This window comes from Mesoplodon bidens (genome assembly GCF_964165515.1).
Source record: "Mesoplodon bidens genome assembly, chromosome: 7".
Classification (NCBI taxonomy): domain Eukaryota; kingdom Metazoa; phylum Chordata; class Mammalia; order Artiodactyla; family Ziphiidae; genus Mesoplodon; species Mesoplodon bidens.
The window spans coordinates 78,858,222-78,869,558 of record NC_138164.1 but is presented as its reverse complement, the minus strand read 5'-3'; the positions used below and the strand labels follow the sequence as shown (position 1 = coordinate 78,869,558).

The 11,337-nt window shown below is 46.0% G+C and overlaps 1 pseudogene across 1 annotated transcript; it reads left to right on the top strand.

Annotated features, from left to right (window-relative positions):
* The first annotated feature begins 735 nt into the window (after positions 1–735).
* On the top strand, positions 736–2,367 carry LOC308620955 (keratin, type I cytoskeletal 18-like; annotated as a pseudogene). Its single transcript has one exon. The product of its transcript is annotated as a keratin, type I cytoskeletal 18-like (transcript).
* The last annotated feature ends 8,970 nt before the right edge of the window (positions 2,368–11,337 follow it).

Sequence of the window (11,337 nt, the reverse complement as noted above, 5' to 3'; positions counted from 1 at the left end):
CACCAGTGGGAGTGAAATGTACTTGCCCCTCTTGGAGTGAGGGCTGCAGCTCTTAGGGGAATGAAAGAGAAATGGTGGGGGATTGTCTCTTCCAGAGAGAGGTGGCTAGAAAAGCTTAGTGGATCCTAGGTCAGTTCAGGTGAGATCAATTCCCCTCTATGTGCCAGGGCCAGAGATGAACAGATGAACAAGACACAGCCCTTGTCTTCCAAGAACAGACCGACTGGTAGGGGAAATAGACAGATAATATCAATAAGATATAGTAAGTGCTATGAGAGAGACATACCCAGGGTGCCATGGGAGCCTGGTGGAGGGACACCTCATCATGAAAATGGGTTGGGCTACGTGAAGGAAATGACACTAGAGCTGAGCCTTTAAGTATGAGCAAGAATTTACTCGTGGAAGAAAGTGAGAAGAGCATTCAGGCAGGAACAACAGTGTCAGCAAAGGCCCAGGAGCATGAACAGCAAGAGTGAGTCAAGGAAACGAGCTGAGAGTTCATAGGTCAGAAAGTAGGAAGATAGGAGGGCAGGGAGCTAAGGCTGTTAGTGAGGGAGGGGCCAGGCTCTGTATGCCAAACTAATAAACAGGTTAGACTTTATTCTATAGGCTATAAGGAGGCCCAAGAGGCTTTAAATAGGGGTATGACCCATTTATAGAGTTCCAAATTGCAACAGGTGTCATTGATTTCTGTATGCCCACCTTCACACTATCAGGTTCCAGAGTGATCTTTCTAATGTACAAATCCAATGATATTGTATGAATGAATCAAAAGGGTTATTCATGAACAAAGAGAAAGGTTGTCAAGCTGCACTGAGGATCCAGCTGAGATGAGAAATCATGAATTTGCAGAGCCGCCAACTTGCACTGCTGTGTCACGTTCTCCATGATGGAGACAGAGTCAGAATATTGTCACGTCAGACTCGAGAGTGAAGAGTGCTGGTGAGAGAGTAATTGTGATAACTCACCACAGTGGTGAAGGTTGGGTAAGAAGGAGCATAGAGACGGCCCAGCACCTGAGTCCTCGCTCTTTCCTCATGGAACAAACAACATGAGCTTCAGTGCCCAGTCCACCTTCTCCAACTACCAGTCCCTGGGCTCTGCGCATCACCGGGCCACCGGGTCCGACCGGTCACCAGCACTGCCAGCGTCTATGCAGGCACTGGGGGCTCAGGCTCCCAGATCTTCGAGTCCCACTCCACCAGCGTCCGGGGCGGCTGGGGATCCAGGAACATGGGCGCCGGGATGGCCGGGGGTCTGGTGCGTGTAGAGGGCATCCAGGGCGAAAAAGAGACCATGCAAGACCTGAATGACCGCCTGGCCTCTTACCTGGAGAGGGTGAAGAGCCTGGAGGCCGATAATAGGAGACTGGAGTGCAAAATCCGGGAACACCTGGAGAAGAAGAGACCCCAGGTCAGAGACTGGGGGCATTACTTGAAGACCATCGAGGACCTCAGGGCTCAGATTTTTGAAAGTTCTGTGGACAATGCCTGTCTTACTGCTGATGACTTCAGAGTCAAGTATGAGACGGAGCTGGCCATGTACCAGACTGTGGAGGGTGACATCTACAGGCTCCACAAGGTCATTGATGACACCAGTGTCACCTGGCTGCAGCTAGAGACTGAGATCGAGGCTCTCAAGGAGGAGCTGCTCTTCATGAAGAAGAACCACGAGGAGGAAGTAAAGGGTCTACAACACTAGACTGCCAACTCCGGGTTGACCATGGAGTTGGATGCCCCCAAACCTCAAGACCTCAGCAAGATCATGGCAGGCATCCGGGCCCAGTATGACGAGCTGGCTCAGAAGAATCGAGAGGAGCTGGGCAAGTACTGCTCCCAGCAGATTGAGGAGAGCACCACAGTGGTCACCTTGCAGACGGCTGAGATAGGAGCTGCTGAGATGACACTCACGGAGCTGAGACACACCATCCAGTCCCTGGAGATCGACCTGGACTCCATGAGAAATCTGAAGAACAGCTTGGAGAACAGCCTGAGGGAAGTGGAGGCCTACTATGCCATGCAGATGAAACAGCTCAATGGGGTCCTCCTGCACCTGGAGTCGGAGTTGGCCCAGACCTGAGCAGAGGGGCAACGCCAGACCTAGGAGTACGAGGCCCTGCTGAACATCAAGGTCAAGCTGGAGGCTGAGATCAACACCTACCGCCGCCTGGTGGAAGATGGGGAGGACTTCAATCTTGGTGACGCCGTGGACAGCAGCAACTCCATGCAAACCATCCAGAAGACCACCACCCTCAGGCTCGTGGATGGCAAAGTGGTATCTGAGACCTCAGACACCAAAGTTCTGAGGCATTGAGTCAGCAGAAGCAGGGTGCCCTGGGGAGCAGGAGGCCAATAAAAGTTGAGACGTTACTGCAAAAAAAAAAAGAAAAAAAAGGAGCATAGCACAGTGCCTGGTACATGGTGGGTGCTCAGTACATTTTTGTTGAATGATGAGAAGGTGGGAAGATGGGTATGACAGTTATCAATTTTACTCACTGGTGAGTGTGTCCCCACCCCACCCCTACCCTCACCCCCGTCTTCTAGTAAGACACACCCACTTTCCTGACAGTAAGTGTGACCATGTGATGCAGGGCTGGCCAATCAGAGTACTCCACTCCTCTCCCATGACCAAGATAGGCCCCAAGATGGTCATGTGACCCACAGCAAGCCAATTAGTGTTCTTCCCAGCATTGCAACTGGGACTAGCTGGAAGCCAGCCTTTTGCGTGTAGAATTATACTGGAAGGATGCAAGTCTAGGGCTCACCACAACCATCTTCACCACACAGAAGAGCCCTCTCTGCAACAGTGGGGAATGACAGAGCAGAGCTGAGAGATGAAAGCACTGTGCTGTGCTCCTTCTTGCGCAACCTTCACCGCTGTGGTGAGTCATCAGAATTACTCTCTCACCAGCACCCTCACTCTCGAGTCTCACATGGCAAAATTCTGACTCTGTCTCCACCTTACAAACCTGTCTTTTCTGCTGGTCTGCTGCTGGAGAACATGACACAGCAGTGCAAGTTGGCGGCTCTGCAAATTCATGATTTCTCATCTCAGCTGGATCCTCAGTGCAGCTTGACAACCTTTCTCTTTGTTCCTGAATAACTCTTTTGATTCATTCATGCAATATCATTGGATTTGTACATTAGAAAGATCACTCTGGAACCTGATAGTCTGAAGGTGGGCACACAGAAATCAATGACACCTATTGCAATTTGGAACTCTATAAATGGGTCATACCCCTACTTAAAGCCTGTTGGGCCTCCTTATAGAAATGAAAATTCTGGCCAGGGTCATCCCAGCCTATATAACACCTTTGTGTGAATTAGGGAAAAGCACCTGTGCCTCAAGTTTAAAAAGCTCTATGTTAATGTATCAGAGTACAGGGAATTCCCTGGCAGTCCAGCGGTTAGGACTCAGTGCTTTCACTGTGAGCCCAGGTTCAATCCCTGGTCAGGGAACTAAGATCCTTCATGCTGTGCAGCACTCGGCAAATATATGTGTGTGTGTGTGTGTGTGTGTGTGTGTGTGTGTGTGTGTGTGTGTGTGTACACATATATATCATTATATATCACATATATATCCCATATATACATATATATCAGAGTACAACCTGAACAACCCTAAGTCATGGGCCCTGGAAATAGAAACAGAGGTGGCTATGCTCTCTGCCATGTTCAGTAACCCTGAAGGAACGTTCTAGCCCCAGTGGCCATCCTGCCCTCTGAGGAAGGCTGGAGTTGGAGGGCAGGGGGACAGGAACGTGTCTCTGAGAGCCGCAGGTGAGAGAGGCAGTCTTAGGGGAGGCAGGAAGTGGTTGGGACATGCACAGTTGCACCTGTGTGAACATATCTCCTGAGCTTGTTTAGGGCTTCATATGCCAATGTGGCTTTATTAAAGAGGGGATTCTCCCTCACTGCTCCAGGACTCAGCTGAAACTGTCTCACCTACCTCATGCGGTTAGTATGTGAATGGCATGTATTTCACATACAATGCCATGGGAATGCCCCCCCCTTAGATGTGGTGCCCTTGTGCAGTATACAGGCTGAACAGTTGTACACAGGGACCCTGAGTCTGACAAGCTCCTCGGACCCTAGATATCGTACCCCTGTCCTTCCCAGTTAAAAAGCCAGCAAAACTCTTTCTCTCTGAGCAAGTGTAAAATGGGTACCTACCATTTGCCACTGGAAAAGCCCTGACTATTAATACACACTGACAAACAGAATGAAGTGTAACAGACAGATCAGGGCCCAGACCCCATGCTCTGGAGGTTTCTGTAAGTATACAAATGGCAGTGGGAAGGAGACGATAAGAAAGCCGTTTAAGGTGTCTAAGGTAGAGTTGCTCTTGCTAACAGCAGAGGTGGGGATGGGCCCTGGGGGCGGGGACTGAAGCAGATGGAGGGAAGGGGAGAAAGTTGAGCGGAGAGGCTGGGCCATCCTCACAGGCACTGAAATTCCCCAGGCTGGTTGCAGGTGTGATGTAATCTACCTCAGGGAATTATGGGTAATTTTATTTCCCCTCAAACCCTTCCCCTCCTCTGTCCCACTTAAACTTGATTGGTTGGTTTGTCCCTAAATTTACAAGGAAGCCCAGCTACCCTAGTTAATGAGGTCTGTTTTCTCTTTCTATCGCTGGAGGGGGGAACGGGTGAGCCAAATAAAATCCAGTGTGTTCCTCCCACAGGGAGGAAATCCCAAAGTGCCCCTGAGGCCTGGAGATGCACAATTTGCACCCTTCGATTCCCACCCCATGCCAGAGGAACTGTGATTTGCTGAAGAGTCTCAGAAACTTCGATGTTGTCACTTTGCTCATCTCTTTCCAAAATCACCTCGAGTAACCATGATGCAGTGGAAAAAATGTGTACTTCAAAGTACAACAGATCTAGTTTGAATTCCAGCTCTGACTCTGGACAAGTTACTCGATATTTCTGAGCCTATATTTCCTTAAGTCTAAAAAAGGGGGGAGTGGGGCGCTGCGGAATTCCCTGGTCCAGTGATTAGGACTCGGCGCTTTCACTGTGGTGGCCCAGGTTCAATCCCTGGTAGGGGAACTAGGATCCTGCAAGCCACGTGCTGTGCTCAGCCATAAATAAGTTAATTAACTAACAATTCCCATCTCACAAGGCTGTTGTGATAGTTACATGAAATCATTTCTATAGAGCCACTCCCTTAGTGCCAGCACAGAGTTCCCACTTCGACCACTATAATCCTTCCCCCCAAAGCCCCAATGGCATCAGACCTCCCACTCCATTTGCTGTGACTGAACATGGGGATGGCCACATGGAGTGGAGAAAGAGAACTGGCTGAGGTATTAGGAGCCCTGCATTCCAGATGTGGCTTTAGGACTTCAACGGGCAACACCCAGCCTGTCTGGTCCTCGATTTCTTCATCTGTAAATGCAGATGGTGATTCCAGCCCTGCTCAACTCCCAGAATGGATACGAGTTTTAAGGGAGCTAGTGGGATTTGTAAATATCAGCAAAAATGGACATATTAAGGTACTAGTGAGGGACAGCAGTTTAGAGTGCTACTTTCCTGAGAAGTATCGCATTTTCCCCTGCAGTAAAATGTAACCCGCCATTCATTTAATAAAGCTGAATTGGGGCATCCATCATGTGTCCAATCCTGTGCAAAGGATTAGTTCATCAATAACCCTTCTTCCTCGGTGCTACTGGACACATGGGTTGAACATTCATTTATTCATTAAATAAATAAATCTTTACTGAGCTTTTTTTTTTTTTTTTTTTTGCGGTACACGGGCCTCTCACTGCTGTGGCCTCTCCCGTTGCGGAGCACAGGCTCCGGACGCGCAGGCTCAGCGGCCATGGCGTACGCGCCCAGCCGCTCCGCGGCATGTGGGATCTTCCCAGACCGGGGCACGAACCCGTGTCCCCTGCATCGGCAGGCGGACTCTCAACCACTGCGCCACCAGGGAAGCCCCTTTACTGAGCTTTTGGGGTTTGAAAGGAGTTACTACCGTATTCATCTCTCGTAGGACATATTGAAGTCTTAGACTAATTTCGTTGACTATCACCTCTTTCTGACTAGACTGTGAGCTATTTGAGGACAGCTGAGATTTGGGCAAGATTCAGTTTCTGTTGACGGACCAAATGTACCCAAAGGACTGACTCAAATGACACGGCTGTCATGAGCTGCTTCTCTCTGTTAACTATACTCATGGGGGTTGCTTGTCACCCTAGTCAGGCCCAGGAGAGGGAACTGGACTCACCATGTTTCCATCACTCCAAAGGAACTACTGTTTGCCTTCCAGATGACTCAGAAGTCTCAAGGCCCTGGCCTGGCATCAGACCCCAGGTTAGCCCAGGGTAGTGTCCTCTCTGTGAGCACAGCCCGGCATCTGCGCAACCAACACGTAAGCTCTCTGGTCCCTCTGCAGCCCATGAGGCTCAGGGGCCATTAGAGCTGGCTGGAGCCTCTGATATTAATGAGGGATGCTCTCAGCGCAACTCAGCGCTGCTTCCTGGGCATCAGCCCACCAGGAGCAGAGACAGATCTCGCTGGCAAATGAGCTTCCCTCCAGGGCTGGGACAATCCAAGGCTGCCCACTGGATGGGTGGTGCGGGAAAGATTCTGCTTCTCTTTTTCCCTTTGTCTCCTCCCTTCCTCCGTCTCCCACCTCCATCCTCCCTTCCCTTCCTTGTCCCGCTTCACTTTCTTTTTTTGTCCCCTCCCCTCATGCACACTTCTTCTTACTCTCTTTCCTTATCACTTTTCCTGCTGTCCCATTGTCCCCCTCCTCCTTTATCTGGCGCCTACCTCCTTTCCTTTGCTCTTTATCTTTCTCTTCTTTGTCTAATCCCATCTCTCTGCCACCCTGCCTCTTTCTGTCTTTTGTATATGTCTGCCTCTGTCTCCCTTTCCCTGTTTTCCTCTCTCTCCCCTCCCTCTACATTTCTAACCCTCTCGCCCTCAATCCTGCAACCACTACAGAGGCAGGAAAGCATGGTTTAGGGCACAAGAAAAGTCCAATTCTAATAGGACACAGAACACATAGAGGGGGTAAGCAGAAGAGCCTGGGATGGTATTAGAATTATCTATGAGACAACCTTGAAACCAGGTTAAAGAGGGTTTTCTCCTTCCAAAATAAAATACAATATCACTTCGCACGCACAAGACTGGATAAAAATTTGACTTGACCAGTTGTTAGCAAGGATGTACAAACAATGGAACTTTCATACGCTGCCGGTGGAAGTAAAATGTAAAATGGTGCAACCACCTTGGAACACTATCTTCTTCTTTTCTCATAAAGTGCAATGTACATCTGCTCTATGACCCAGCAATTGCACTCTTTGGTATAAACCCAAGAGAAGTGAAAAACTATGATCATATAAAGACAAAACATAATCATAGCAAACTGATTCATAATAGCCAAAATCTGGAAAATACCCAAATGTCCATCAATAAGAAAGTGGGTAAATAATCATGGTATATTCATACAATGGAATATACTACTCAGCAATAAAAAGGAACAAACACATAACATAATGACAAATCTCTAAAACATTATGTTGAGTGAAAGAAGCCAAACACAAAAGAATATGATTCCATTTATATGAAATTAAAAAATAGACAAAGTGCTCCAGTTGATTTTGATTGCAACTTTGTGAGACTCTGAAGGAGAGGGCAGAGGTGTTTTTCATGTCATTAAAACTAACCTACTGTGATAAAAATGAGGACGGTGGTGGTGTAGTACTGACAAGAGGGCAAGGGCAGAAGGGAGATTAACTGGAGGAGGAACCTTCTCAGATAATGGAAATGTTCTCTCATTTTGGATGACATTTATACAAGTGTATACAGTTATCAAAATTTATTGAACTGGACAGTTAATATCTGTCCATTCTATTGTACGTAAACTGTTCGTTTTTAAAATCACCCATAATTACATAATCCACAAAAAAATACTGCTATATTTTCTTTTTTTTCTATTCATATACAAATATATTTTCATAACTGAGGTTAAATGATATATACAATTCCTTTTCTTTTAACATCATTTTGTGCATTTTCCCACGTCTTTAAAATTTATTGAAGAGCATCCCTTTTAATGAATATAATAGATCATCCTAGAGATGTTCCATAATTTGTGCCACCATTTCCCTATTATTGGACAGGTATGTTGTTTCCATTTTTTCACTATTATTAATGGCAATGTCATAACAAACATAAATGGACATGTGTAGGTGCTGAAGATTTTTTTACATTAAATTAGTGGTTTAAGAGCAGACCAGTTAAGTTTGACCCTCAGTTCCACCATTTACTGGTTGTGGGACCCAGGCAGGTTACTTAACCTTTCTCTGCTTCAATTTCCTCACTGGAAATGATGGAGATGTTAATAGTAACTTACCTCTAGGGTTGTGGTGAGGTTTAATGGGGTAATAAATATAAAGCACTTAGACACGTGCCTTGCATTTAGTAAGTCCTCAAGAGGTATTAGCTATTGTATACAGTATTATGAGGAAAGAAATACAACTGGGCTTAGAACAATTGATGTTGCAAACAAGTTAAAAAAAAATTATTGTTGCGGGCTTCCCTGGTGGCGCGGTAGTTGAGAGTCTGCCTGCTGATGCAGGGGACACAGGTCCGGGAGGATCCAACAGGCCGCGGAGCGGCTGGGCCCATGAGCCATGGCCGCTGATCCTGCAGGTCTGGAGCCTGTGCTCCGCAACGGGAGAGCCCACAACAGTGAGAGGCCCGCATACCGAAAAAAAAAAAAAAACGGGGCCTAAAGAGTCTCCTTCTGGGCCAAATTATGAACAAAAATTCACAATCAATGTACTGGAAAAATATGTAATCAAACTGATCTACTTAACAAACTTATCATCCTTCCCAGTACTTAAATCATGTCTCAACACAAGAAACTAAAATGTCAAGAGGATGAAAATAATGCAGTGTATCACAGTCTACAAAATTCTATTGAATTTTACCTGCTGCAACTTTGCACATATGGTCCTGAAATGATAGGTAAATGGTGGGATGTTTGGCATCTTGCTCTGTGACTTTATACCTAAGGAAGAAGGAAACGAATATTTACTGTGAAGCTGTTATGTGTCAGGTACTGTGCTGGGCACTTCACATGTTATCTGGTTTAATAGCCTAGAGAAGCAGAATAACAGCGATGGGGAGAACAGTCTCATAAGCTAAACAGCTGGGTACAAGTGAAGCTCTGCTCTTACTAACTCCTGCCTCAATTTTCTTAACTGTGAAATGGTCAGAATGATAATAATAGTACTTTCCTCATGGGGTTGATGAACTGATTAACGAATTACATGAATTATTACTCATAAGACACTTAGGACAGCACTGACTTTCCATGTTTAATAATCTACCTTTAGGGCTTCCCTGGTGGCGCAGGGGTTAAGAATCCGCCTGCCAATGCAGGGGACACGGGTTCGAGCCCTGGTCCAGGAAGATCCCACAGGCCGCGGAGCAACTAAGCCTGTGTGCCACAACTACTGAGCCTGCGCTCTAGAGCCCACAAGCCACCACTACTGAAGCCTGCCCACCTAGAGCCCGTGTTTTGCAACAAGAGAAGCCACTGCAATGAGAAGTCCGCGCACCGCAACGAAGAGTAGCCCCCGCTCGCCACAACTAGAGAAAGCCCACGCTCAGCAAGAAAGACCCAATGTCATACAGAGTGAAGTAAGTCAGAAAGAGAAAGACAAATACCGTATGCTAACACATATATACGGAATTTAAAAAAAAAAAATGTCATGAAGAACCTAGGGGTAAAACGGGAATAAAGACACAGACCTACTTGAGAATGGACTTGTGGATATGGGGAGGGGGAAGGGTAAGCTGTGAGAAAGCGAAAGAGAGGCATGGACATATATACACTACCAAACATAAGGTAGATAGATAGTGGGAAGCAGCCGCAGAACACAGGGAGATCAGCTCGGTGCTTTGTGACCGCCTGGAGGGGTGGGATGGGGAGGGTGGGAGGGAGGGAGATGCATGAAGGAAGGGATGTGGGAACAGATGTATATGTATGACTGATTCACTTTGTTATAAAGCAGAAACTAATAAAAAGAAATAAAATTAAAAAAAAAAAGAAAGACCCAATGTGGCCAAAAATAAATAAACTAAATAAATAAATTTATTTGAAAAAATAATAATAAATCTACGTTTATGTTCACAGCATACTTGTGAGATAGTATGACAATGCTCAATTTACAGATGAAGTAACTGAAATTCAGAGACGGGAGGCAATTTGCTCAAGGTCACAAAGTTAGTAGTGCAGGAGGTATTTGAACTCAGGAATGCTCCAAGTACAGCCCAACGTTAAATTCCTGGCATTATTCAATCCTGAGCTCCCATCATGTGTCAGGCACTGCAGAGAAAGTGAAGAACTGGAAGATGAGGTCCTGTTTGTTTTGGGGGAAAGAGGGAAGCCAAAAACCACCAAACAGATGAAGAAAATTTCAGACAGTGAAAATGCAAAGAAGACAAGGAAACAGACTGACGTCAATAGGCAAAAATGGAAAATAACCCAAATGTTCATCAACAGGAGAATGAATACACAAATGGCAGTAATATATCCAAACAATGGAATAGCAGGGATTGAAATTCTGATACACGTAACAACATGGATGAATCTCAAAATCATTATTCTGGGCGAAAAAAAGCACATGCAAAATACTACATGCTGTATGATTCTATTTATATCATTCTAGAGAATGCAAATGAATCTATATTGACAAAAAACAATCCAGTGGTTGCCTAGGGCTGAGGGCAGAGAGAAGGATGGGCTGACTGCCCAGAGGAAACTTCTGGAGTGAAGGAAATGCTCTGTTTCCTGATTGTGGTCGCTGTTTCATGGGTGTATACATATAATGAAAGCCATCAAGCTGTACATTTTAAATGGATACAGTTTCCTGCACATTAATTAAGCCCCAGTCAAGTTGATTTTAAAACATGGAATAGTGACTGTGCAGGTTGGTAGGGCAGGGCTACTTTAGGTCTCTCGAACAGAATGAAATTTGTGCTGAGAATTTAATGATGTTCAAGCAGTAAGAGATCTAGTCCAAGGGCACCTAAATATTTTCAATCCATGGCAAATCAAGGGCAGGGGGCATCTGGTCCCTGACGCAATGAGGAGGTGCAGTGTCTAAAAAGAACTTAAAAATAAGAGTAAGAACCACTTAAGAAATTTCATTATGACCATGCACCGGCAATTTTAAACAATGTCAGTGACAGAATACTCTTCCCTGCTCAAGCAGACCACTCCTACAACCTATGTTTTCAGTAATGGTCCATGGGATCAGAAAATTCTGTGTGGCATATAGTTAACCTTAATTTTTTTTGAGTACAGTAGTAAACCA